Source organism: Polyodon spathula, chromosome 1 (genome assembly GCF_017654505.1).
Source record: "Polyodon spathula isolate WHYD16114869_AA chromosome 1, ASM1765450v1, whole genome shotgun sequence".
NCBI classification, from domain to species: domain Eukaryota; kingdom Metazoa; phylum Chordata; class Actinopteri; order Acipenseriformes; family Polyodontidae; genus Polyodon; species Polyodon spathula.
The window spans coordinates 13914857-13926619 of record NC_054534.1 but is presented as its reverse complement, the minus strand read 5'-3'; the positions used below and the strand labels follow the sequence as shown (position 1 = coordinate 13926619).

Sequence of the window (11763 nt, the reverse complement as noted above, 5' to 3'; positions counted from 1 at the left end):
GAGTGCATGTCTTTACTCCTTAGCTACAGTCATTTGAAAAAAAAAAAAAAAAAAAACTACACAATGTCAAAACTACCCTTAATTCTGCCAAGAATTGACAAGCAATCAGTAGATCCTTAAACTTAGCAGTATTAGACTATTTGTACTGCTAAATAGACAACGAAAAAAATCCATTAAACTTCTGAGCCATTTATTTCTGTCAAGAGCTGCTAACATCTTTCAAACACAATTGTTTATGCTTTAAAAGCATTCAACAAGAAAGCCTGAAATGGATTTCTGCAAAACAAGCAACTGTACACAGATGGTCATTTGAAAGGGGCACTACTGAGTTGGCTTCAGTCTGCCCTGATCCAAGAACCGTATTTTCCAGTTCTCCGCAATGGGAACTACAAATGCAGAGTATGATGAGCTTGCGAACATTCTGAAGGTTGAATTTAACACAATGTAGCTGCATTACCTGCATTACAGGCACAGGTAGGCATGTAAAGCCTCATCAATGGTTGGCCCGTGTAGCAGCAGATCGTCCATATCCACCAGGCAGTGGTGTGGTGGGACCCTGTTCAATGCCTTCCGTCAGCCGCTCGAATGTGGCAGCTGGTGGATAGAGAAGGCAGTCTTGGGCTGGGCTGCAAGCTGCAAGCTGCATCTGGGGGGAGTTGGCCCCACTTTGTTGTTGGATAATGTTAATCCCGTGGTTCCCCATCTACTTTTGTCCAGAGAAAAGTATTAGTAGACAGGGCAGCTCAAACTGGGCTTGGAAGGCACCTCAGTTAACCTTCCCATTATATTTTGGTGTTGGTTCTCCTACTGCTACGTCACTTTTATTATACAGTACTCAACAGTCCACGTGCTCATGCATATCCAACAGTGGCATTGCTCTTTGATATTGCATACCGCATGATATGACAGAGGCGTTCTTGCGAGCAAAGAGTATTTGTGTATATGCTGTAATTTTTTACAAAGAAAATGTCGCTAACACAAATCGTGTGCTTGCATTTGAATTGAGTTTACTAGCACGGTTAGCAAGATAGTGTTTAGATTTTCTCTGGAGAATTATCATTAATTGAATTCTACCAAAATCCTATTTTGTGTTGTAATAATTGCTCTAAAGGTCGTCTTTGCTGACATCTAGTGGTTTATGTGGGGAACAACAACTACCTCAGCGTATATAATATTTCTTCCGGGTCATCTCTTCCCAGTTACTAGACGAGAGGACAGGGGTAAGGTTAGTGTGGTTTTTCCTATCAAAATTATTTATTTTAATCTCGATACTATGCTAACTCATTATTGAAAATTACATAATTTCTGTATAATGACACATTCTGTTAATTTCATATGAGTGCAGAGAGTTTTAAATGTTTATTTTTTGCGGATTGGATTTCTCCACGTGGTTGTAATGGGTACACTGCAGTGTGCTTTGCTGGGCTTTGGCCCAAATACTAGAATAGAAAAAGAAAACTCTGCTAGTATATTCAATACGTGACATTCTCTGTGTGGGCTATCGGGAACAATACATGAAGCTGGTTAAAGTCATTTGATTTGTACAAGTTCGTTGTTCTCCCATTTGTGTGTGTTTATATTGCGTTCGGTTAAATGTTTTCTGAAACTGGGTTACATGTAAATGACGTGATAAAACATGTAGTAATATGTATTTTATTTTCAGAGAAATTCGTATTTTATTTCAATAGCTATCTAAATACACTTGTACTGTATTTTGTATCGCCCGTTATTGCAGGACTGGGAAGGGCAGCAACCGGTTTGTCTTTGCCGGACGAGCGCTGCCTAAACCGGCTAGTCGTGAACCCGAAATCGGTGTTTTTCTCTGATGAATGGTTCGCTGGTCCAGAGTGGCAGAGAGAAACGAAAAAATACCACGCGGAGACTTGTATTGGTCAGCTGGAGCAAGATAGGTAAGTGTAAAAATCGATTGTACTGAAAACAATGGATATTTAATTAAAACTCGGATTTAAAAAAATGAAAGTCACATTTCCTTTAGTCAGTCTTGTCAGGTAATGGTTTCCATTTGAGTTGAGAGAACCTGAATCCAGCATGGAGGTGTTGGTTTAGCTGCCTAATACTATGACCATGAACACATTATGGCATGCATTTTAAGTTGTATTAAGCCCCTTTAACACTGAATTGCTCTATCCCAGGGCTTCTCAAACTCGGTCCTGGGGACCCCCTGGCTGCTGGTTTTTGTTCCAACCGAGATCTCAATTACTTAACTAGACCCATAGTTGATAATTTGCTTTATTAGACCTTTTTACTTTTTTTTCAGCTCTTGAACAATTGCAGGATACAAAGCAACCTTACTCGAGACCACCTCTAAGGCCCTGTCCACACTACATAACGGATCTTGAACCATACTCAGTCATTTTAATTAATCCAGCTCAAAGTGTCCATACTGAAGTACTGTTTTCATATTTAGTCGGGTTTAATGCGTACAAACACTATTAAAATAGTTTGGTCAGTTCTTAGCAGCACAATGGACTGTGGGGCTTAATATGACTATCCCAGTATGCACTGTATTTTATGTTTACAACCCAGCTAATATGGAGCCCGTGCCTTCGGAAGGCATGGTGTTTTTTCGCATGACTCCAGTTTATTTTAATTCTATAAAATAAACATGAGGAGAGTCTCCTATTTTTATTGTATTGTTTAATACAAAACCTTGTTTCCCATCTTTAATTACCAGTAACTTTGTAATTTTAACGCTTTTATGAACAAAGCCATTCTTGTAGAGCTTGTTTGGTCATGGGTATTCAAAGTTGCTTTCACACTGGCACACCAGGTCACAATCCCATGTACCCGGGTTAACCATGTAGGATGTGGGGCTACACGCTTTGACCCGGATTGAGCGAGGCAAAATGCTTGACTTCCATTCATTTGCTGATGCAATAACAAACAGCCACACGTGTGTGAAGGTTTCACTTCCGCAAGGAACGTTTGTTTTTTTGTTTAGCCATATTTTTGTTGCTTGAGTAACACCATGAGCCACATTGCAGCAGAGATGAAGAAACATTTGCTGTAGTCAACATTTGGGCCGATGGTTCAATCCAGAGATGCTTGGATAGAAGCGTCTATAATAAGCTGCTTCCGGGGCATTGAGACGCGTATTGCGTCCTTCACCCAAGTCAGCCCTGCTTTTATTAAAAACCGTGTGAAATTGTGTACCTGACCAGCATGACACTGGGTCCTGCCTGGGTGAATTCTGACCCAGCCGGGTAGATCATGCCAGTGTGAAAGGGGCTCAGGTAGGAAGTCATCTATAGACCAGTTAATAAATAGGTACAGCTTCGTAAGTGTGGGTACTTGCATGTCGTATTGCAACAGTGATCAACACATTAGATTGAAGTGTGTATTAAAAGCAAATAATGGTTGCAGTGATGACAATCTTAGGACACCTTTGGAATTAACCATGTAAACAACTATTTTGATCTGAGCAACTTAACAATTTTATAGATGTAGGATTAAACCTGAATAATAAGAGAGGGAGACCTGAATAAGGGACCTCTGCAATCCACGCAACTGTTCATTTCATACAAAGTTTCTTTCCTCTAGACAGTGTGCTAGGATGTGAAGATGGTGATCAAAGTGTGCAGAGTTCCTGCAGTTCCATATGCTGAAAAAAGCTCTATTCAGGTACTTTTAAAATTGTATTTTAAGGAAGTTTCATGTCAAGTGGATTAGCAATAAATGTCATATCAAAATTAACTTTACTCCACTGGGGTGACTTGCGGTTGCAGTGATGACTTTCTTAGGACACCTTTTGGAATTTCCATGAAAACGATTAAGAATTCTGAGCAGCCATGGTTTGCATAATCTACTTTTAGAATGGCTAACACCTTGGACGTAAAACATTCTTGTACTCCAGTGTCACATATCAATTATGTGATTGCTAATTTGAATCCTCTGTGGATTTTTTTTTTTTTTTTTTTTTTAATTTGCATTTGTTTTGTTGTAAGCTCTTGATATGGATTCTCGAGTGATGAAGTACGGGTCAACAAAGCTTGGTATCCATGGAGCTCCTCAATGAAGGAGCAGATTGTTCCAAAAGTGGAGGTTGCTCAGAAGAAAAAGGTAATTAACTAGGGGAATCTCTTTTGAGGTAACATTGGATGAATTAAGTGTATGTGTTTTATTAAAGCCAAGCAATGGTTGCAATGATGACAATCTTAGGACACCTTTGGAATTAACCATGAAAACAACTTTATTGATCAGAGCAACTTTACAATTCCATAGTTTTAGCAGTGCACTGGTGTTACATATCTAATATGTGTTTTATTCTGGTTCAGACTAAGCAGTGGAATTGGACACAGGGATACTGGTGAGAGAAGTGTGCAGAGTTCCTGCTCCACCTGTTGGAGAAAGCAGAGAGCAACTTTGAGCTCACGGTACTTTCAAAACCTTTCTACTACTGTTCCTAAGACTTTACTGGAGAGTTTGAAGGGGTGCGTCGGCAAGGAGACTCGGACCAGAAGTGCTAGAGTTAGGCGCTTAAGTGCATTTATTTACAATCGTCACAAAACAACAAACACAGTACGTTCACCATCACTACCTCCAAACTAACACCCGTGGTCACCCTATTTATACGCCTGTAGCAGAAGCCTTAATCATTTGACGGCTCCAGCCACATCTCCACGTTTTTGCAGGGAGCAATTTAACCCCCTCCCTGACACCTAATACTCCACACACACACACACACACACACACACACAGTGCACCGGCAGGGCTTTCACCCTTCCACAGAGACTTCAAACTCAAGAGCACTCATAGCAAATCAGAAGTACAATAATATGTTGCTTGGTTACCCTTAACCCGTCAGGACACTCAAGCACAATGCCTCCAAGCATGTAGTTTTCAAATGCCAGTGACAGCAGCACTTGGATGTGCTCAGTTAAGACTCCCAAAATAATATTTACCATCTTATTCAGAATGTTCTGCTATCATATATGTAGTACTATAATAGTTTAACCCAATCACTTGGTTGGTTGGAAGCAATGTTTCTTAAATAGGAAACATTTACCATATTGACTCGTCAGTTTATTTTTAATTGTATAACATGAACCTGAGATGAGTCCTATTTGCATTGTTTAGTACAAAACCTTGTTACCCATCTATTTAATTCAGTAAGTTTTGTTATTTTAAACCTTTTGATGATCAAAGCCATTCTTGTAGAGCTTGTTTGGTTATGGGTATCCCAGGAGGTATTAATCTACAGACCAGTTAATGAATAGGTACCGCTTCATAAGTGTGGGAACTTGCATGTTATATTGCAACAGTGATCAACACATTAGATTGAAGTGTGTATTAAAAGCAAATAATGGTTGCAGTGATGACAATCTTAGGACACCTTTGGAATTAACCATGTAAACAACTATTTTGATCTGAGCAGCTTTACAATTTTATAGATGTAGGATTAAACCTGAGTAATAAGAGGGGGAGACCTGAATAAGGGACCTCTGCAATCCACGCAACTGTTCATTTCATACAAAGTATTTCTTTCCTCTAGACAGTGGGCTAGGATGCGAAGATGGTGATCAAAGTGTGCAGAGTTCCTGCAGTTCCATATGCTGAAAAAAGTAAAAAGTGTATTTTAAGGAAGTTTCATGTCAAATGGATTAGCAAGAAGTGTGATCTGACATATTAAAATAAACTGCACCACTGGGGTGACTTTCTTAGGACACCTTTGGAATTTCCATGAAACTGATTTAAGAATTCTGAGCAGCCATGGTTTGTATAATCTACTTTTAGAATGGCTAACACCTTAGACGTAAAACATTCTTGTACTCCAGTATAACACATCAGTTGTGTGATTGCTAATTTGAACCTTCTGTGTGCATCTTTTTTAAAATTTGCATTTGTTTTGTTGTAGGATCGTGATATGGAGTCTCCAGTGATCAAGTACGGGTCAACAAAGCTGTGTTTTAGTATTCATGGAGATCCTCACAGAGAAGGAGCAGATTGTTCCAAAAGAAGAGGTTGCTCAGAAGAAAAATGTAATTCAACTAGGGGAATTAAGTGTATGTGTTTTATTAAAGCCAAGTAATGGTTGCAATGATGACAATCTTAGGACACCTTTGGAATTAACCATGAAAACAACTCTATTGATCTGAGCAACTTTACAATTTCATAGTTTTAGCAGTGCACTAGTGTTACATATCTAATATATGTTTTGTTCTGTTTCAGACTAAGCAGTGGAATTGTACACAGGGATACTGGTGAGAGAAGTGTGCAGAGTTCTTGTTCCACCTGTTGGAGAAAGCAGAGAGCAACTTTGAGCTCAAGGTACTTTTCAAAACCTTTCTAATATAGTCTATACTACAGTTGTGTTATGATGGGAACGGTTCCCAGAACTTGATTGGAGAGACTTCAAGATCAAGAGTACTCAGAACAACACCAAGGTACCATTTTTTTTTTTTTTTATGGGTATCAAAGTATGTATTCCTCAGTGTACGTTACAGATTAGTTGCTGAACTGTGGTTGCATTAAAACTAGGTAGCCTTAGAATTGTATCAGATTAGTGTAAACTGGCTGCAGTGATGACTTTCTTAGGACACCTTTGGAATTTCCATGAAAACAGTTAAGAATTCTGAGCAGCCATGGTTTGCATAATCTGCTTTAGATTGGCTAACACCTTAGGTGTAAATAAAACATTCTTGCACTCCAGTAGAGATCAGTTGCATGATTGCTATTTTGAACTTCCTGTGTAGCTTTTTATTTATTTTGTTTTAATAAATTTGCTTTTATTTTGTTGTAGGATTGTGATATGGATTCTCCAGTGATCAAGTACAGGTCAACAAAGCTGTGTTTTGGTATTCATGGAGATTCTCACAGAGAAGGAGCAGATTGTCCCAAAAGAAGAGGTTGCTCAGAAGACAAAAGTAATTACTTAGGGGAATTTTTTTTAGTTGTGTGTACATGTTTTAGTAAAGCCAGATATTTGTTTGCTATGATGACTTCTTAGGACACCTTTGGAATATCCATGAAAATAAAATTGTGTTACTGAGCAATCAAAAAGAACTGATGAATTATTTCTTGTTTTTAAACTAGGTTAAGTAACTGTTTTAAGGTTTTATTGTACTGATTGTATTGTCTTTCTCTTCAGGTTTCCAGGATGATTGGTGCAGGGGAATAAAACAAACGTAGTGCATAAAATAAAAACAAATCAAGTAACCAGTAGAAAAGTGGTGTTTTGTTTCTTTTCCCTTCTGCTGTAGATTTTGTATGCTTGGGAAATGCCTTTAAGGTGGAGTCTTACCACATATGTCCACTAACTTCTATCTTCAAGTTGACCAATTCCAGGTTGCACTTAATATTTAATACACAGGTGTATTCTTTAACTTCTGTCCAGTTACATTACCAGTGTTTAGTAAAAATTGTAGTTTTACTGCCATATTGTTTTAACCTTTAAGCCATATCATTGATAGGCCACACATTTTCATGTGCTGTCTTTTACAATTGCTACACAGCTATTTTCTATAGGTTTGTCAAGTTCCATTACCAGTGGTGTCAGGTAAAAATAAGTTTCCCTATCAAATTGTTTTAAACACTGGCCATATCTGTGATTCCCTTTGCTATGCTCCTGGTGGATGTTTTGGCTTAAATGAAAGTTGTGTTCAGCACATTTGGAACGGCTGCATATACGATGTCATATTCCTCTTTGATTTAATGTTTTGCTTTAAAGACTACATGACTAAAAATTAGAACACAGGTTTGTAAACATACTGTAGCTGACAGTTTACACTAAAATCTAATGCCTTTATCAGCGAGACCTTGTTAGTAGTGTTTTAGTAATACTAATTTGATAAGCGTTTGTCTTAGTGTAGTGTTTACATACACATCCTCAAATGGGAATGCACATGCCCCTTAAATATTGCTGGTTATGAAATATCCCTACTTTTGTCCTCCAAATTAAGTAATATGTTGCCAGAGATGGAAATTATACACCAGTACAATAGTTTGTGTTGGGAATATTTTTATTTATTTAGAAAAATCCAATATTGCCTTATAAAACTAAATAATAAAAGAAAGTGTTCCAGCTAGGCAAATACAAATTAAAATAATGGTTGAGTCTAGTTCCCATAAGGGGAAAAGGGCCTGGGGGAGTGACAGGGGTGTGGTTTTAACCAAGGGACTGCTGTACCAGCGATGTATGTTTTGTTTTTGTTTTTTTTTAAAACCACCCACCCTGGATCAAAACAATCCCAAGAAAAGAAATCACAAAACAAAGCATTAGCGAATCGGGATCACTTTTTTATTCAGATTACAAGTTTTGAAAAACCGGCCTCAGGGCCTTTTAAACGACAAACAGAATTTGAGTGATCGAAGCTAAATCAGTCAAGGTGATAAGTCTGAAAAAAAAAAACCCTAGAAGATATGTAATTGACAAGAACAAGGGGGTCTCAGTGTTCTAGACTTTAAAACTTGGCATTTTTAGTGAAATATATTTTGATGTGAATAAACTTCCTATTGCTCTTGCCAACTTTCATAAGCACTGCTCAATTGGTCCATGGTGTACAAACACAATTTTCACCCACACAATTACTTTATTTGGAACAACAAGGAGGTAAGATATAAAAATAGATTTGCTTTTCCAAAGATGGTATGAAAATAACATTTTGTTTGTGAGTCAATTATTTAACGATGATGGACAACTTAAATGATTCAACATTTCTAAAAAACTTTTAAAATGTTTACTACTGCCAAGGAGTTTGCTATAGTCTTTTGTTGCACTTCCTAGAGGAGCTCCTTTTGGTCTAAGAAAAAAATCTCTCTCTCTCTCTCTCTCTCTCTCTCTCTCTCTCTATATATATATATATATATATATATAATTATAATTTATTTTAATAGTTTTTTTTTTTTCTTTAACTTTCAAACAACATATCTAGGCGACAAACACATAGTGAATCATAAATGTGACCAAAAGCACATGAAAGCTCTAGTGTTGCTGCAATTCCTTCTGCTAGTTCTTTTTGGAGCTCAGTATTTAGATTTAAGAAGTATCTTATGAAATTGTTCATTAGTTCTACCCTACAAAAAGTGGCTTGGCTAGGTTTAAAATTGACACGGATTATAGTTTATAGTGTTATAATGATAGTGTATTCTGTAATCCTGAAAGAGAAACTACATCTTTTATTAACATGCAGTTAAAAAAAAAAAAAAAAATGATATGCAGCATGATTAACTGAGAATGTTTTGAGTGTTGATATTTTGTTTTATTTTTCAAAGGTGCATGAGATGAAACAGGATATTATACATGTGATTAATCTTTTGATTATTTTGGGAAGAATACCTTATTCATAAAATGAAATGGTTAAAATATAAACCAAACTTTACCTTCTTTTTTAAAAAGACGTGGAGAATTACATCAACACCACCAAGATGCTTACCTTTGTATTTTAGTTAATATATGGAATATATATTCTGAGGTAATGGCTTCCTCTTGTTATGTATTGTATTATGTTTTGTTGAGCAAATAAAGAAAAATAAATAAATACAATAGTTTTAGAATTAGAAATGAAACAAGGTTATTTTGATAGTCAAGGTTGTACATTACCACAAATCCAGGTAGACCACTTGTGTATTGTCTTCTTTGTTTGATTTTAATAGTTCAATTACCAACTATATAATATAAAAACAAAAAATAAGTAGTTCTCTCAAGTCCTTCTAGCAGGTTCTTCCTGTTTCGATCCATGCATTGAACCGGAAGAGAAGCAAATTTGTCTGCTGAGTTTATTGTTATACTGTATAGTGCATCTGCCGAGTAAATTTCTCTTAAACTGGTACATTTAAACGGTGAAATAACGCCTTCAACTACGGTAAGACCCAACATGTATAATAAATACGTAGTTTTTGTACACGGTTGCTCAATTATAAAGATGTACGTTTATGTTTGTTGCGTAGCATATTTATTGTGCTTAGGATAAATTAAAATACCGTGAGTTACGTAACTAAACAACTAACGTGTATGTAACAAGCAATTCCATTATGTTTATTAATCAAACTGGATTGACGGTAATAAGTCAATGTATCAGTCAACAGTTTTAAAAAATATAAATGTTTGTTAATGTCCTAGTGTTCTAATCTTTGAATTTCCGTAGTCCCCTTTTGCCACCAATCTGAATATTATTAGTATGGTGTAGGTAAAATGTATGTGTGTGAACTACACATGAGCACTGGGACATGACAAAACTCCGTGTCCTTTGTTGAACTCAACCTGTACATTTAAAAAAAAAAAAAAAAAAAAAAAAATGTAATTTAGGTAACTGTAGCGACCCCGGTCCCCGCAGGCAGGCGCCTCACACAGGGCGAGGCAATCCACACTCAGGCGGAGGGCGGGCGCGAACATGGGACCTGTCTCACTAAAGCATAGCGCCCCCCGTGCAATCTAGAGTACAGTAATTAAAGATCTCTGATTGTTATTATTGCTTTTATCTTCATAGAAACTAGAATCCTAGTACCTGTTCTACGATTAATTAATATGTCCATCCTAACATACATGTATCTTTTGTTATTTGTTGCGTGATGCACGTCAAAATAATTTTCACCAGGAAAGGTGGTTCTCAAGCCAAACCATAGATGTTAGGCTTACGGATGGCTGGCCAGTAGTTGAGTAACAAAGTGAAGTAGTAGTAAGAGTAGGAATGCAAGATGCCCAAACCATGACAGCAGCAGTGGAATTGTGTGAATGAAAGCTGTATAGCAATTACTGTTACTAACATTGTACAGACCATTGACAAGGACTGCAGGATTACTGGGTTGATATGGCCCCACAAAATCAGTATAGTTGCAGATTTCAGAAACAGTTTGGACCCATTTAAAATAAAATAATATGCAAGCAACACAGAATTTTAGAACTCTTGCAGGAAAACATTGTGCACCAGAGATTATAAAAAATACTGCATGGGTTAGAGAGGAGGATATTTAGCACCCTACTCCTTGGGTAGGCATTCAATTCTCATTACACACACTGTCCCATGTATTATTTGCACACTTTCTCTTTCTCTCTTGCACTACCCTATACATTATGGCCTTTTTTCCTTAACTTTGTGCTTATTTTAGGTCTTCACCCTGTCTTGCATTCTTGCATTTTTTTCAGAGCAGCCTGTCACAATCGTGTCAGTCCGTAAGTGTTCCAACAATGGTGTGCATTCCCTGCATCGTCATTCCAGTCCTGCTCTGGATTTACAAGAAATTCCTGGAGCCGATTATCTACCCATTCATTTCTCCTTTCATCAGCCGCATGTGGCCCAATAAATCTATAGTGGAAACTGGGGCCACAACAGAACATCCAAATGGACAAAGCAGTGGAACATGCAAGGTACTGTAGGTCACTCATGAACACACAATTATGAGTTTAGTTCTATTTATTTACAAAACTACATTTTGTGAATACTCCTATGCTGTAGTTTTGTAGGAATCCTATAGGTAGAAATGGTCGCTTGCACAGTAAATTATTAGGAGAATTGCATGTTTTCTTTGACTGCATTTCTTTTTCAACCTAAACCATCTAGTAAAACTAATATTGACATTTGGGCAAACTAAATAACGTGGACATCGTGTAAAATTTGATCAGCAGCTGTTAGCTGAGGTGGTTTTGATTAATCTAGTAATTGTTATGCAATTGTACGTATATATCCACCCCTCAATTAACAGACAAGCATTTTGTATTTTCTTCAGATGGATAGTCCAATCCAAAATGGCGCTGCCGCAAAGGGACCATCTGAAGTGTCTGACAAAAAAACTGATTAATATTACTTC

General features: G+C 37.2%; 1 long non-coding RNA gene and 8 other non-coding genes across 12 annotated transcripts; all 9 read left to right on the top strand.

Annotated features, from left to right (window-relative positions):
- The first annotated feature begins 1173 nt into the window (after window positions 1-1173).
- Window positions 1174-7179, top strand: LOC121314441. Of its 4 annotated transcripts, none has more exons than XR_005950106.1 (10): window positions 1174-1225; window positions 1736-1910; window positions 3562-3642; window positions 3966-4080; window positions 4296-4394; window positions 5513-5582; window positions 5876-6023; window positions 6190-6288; window positions 6761-6884; window positions 7109-7179. It is a non-coding gene; the product is annotated as an uncharacterized LOC121314441 (long non-coding RNA). The 4 variants fall into 4 exon arrangements; XR_005950105.1 differs by having other exon boundaries at window positions 5513-5733; XR_005950104.1 differs by lacking the exon at window positions 5513-5582 and having other exon boundaries at window positions 5876-5999.
- LOC121326136 lies at window positions 3379-3447 on the top strand. The gene has a single exon (XR_005951429.1). It is a non-coding gene; the product is annotated as a small nucleolar RNA SNORD58 (small nucleolar RNA).
- LOC121325835 lies at window positions 3741-3808 on the top strand. The gene has a single exon (XR_005951373.1). It is a non-coding gene; the product is annotated as a small nucleolar RNA SNORD58 (small nucleolar RNA).
- LOC121325841 lies at window positions 4159-4227 on the top strand. The gene has a single exon (XR_005951375.1). It is a non-coding gene; the product is annotated as a small nucleolar RNA SNORD58 (small nucleolar RNA).
- Window positions 5328-5396, top strand: LOC121325848. Its single transcript, XR_005951376.1, has one exon. It is a non-coding gene; the product is annotated as a small nucleolar RNA SNORD58 (small nucleolar RNA).
- LOC121325870 lies at window positions 5662-5729 on the top strand. Its single transcript, XR_005951379.1, has one exon. It is a non-coding gene; the product is annotated as a small nucleolar RNA SNORD58 (small nucleolar RNA).
- On the top strand, window positions 6053-6121 carry LOC121326131. The gene has a single exon (XR_005951428.1). It is a non-coding gene; the product is annotated as a small nucleolar RNA SNORD58 (small nucleolar RNA).
- On the top strand, window positions 6535-6601 carry LOC121326120. The gene has a single exon (XR_005951426.1). It is a non-coding gene; the product is annotated as a small nucleolar RNA SNORD58 (small nucleolar RNA).
- On the top strand, window positions 6948-7014 carry LOC121325856. Its single transcript, XR_005951377.1, has one exon. It is a non-coding gene; the product is annotated as a small nucleolar RNA SNORD58 (small nucleolar RNA).
- Window positions 7180-11763: the final 4584 nt, after the last annotated feature.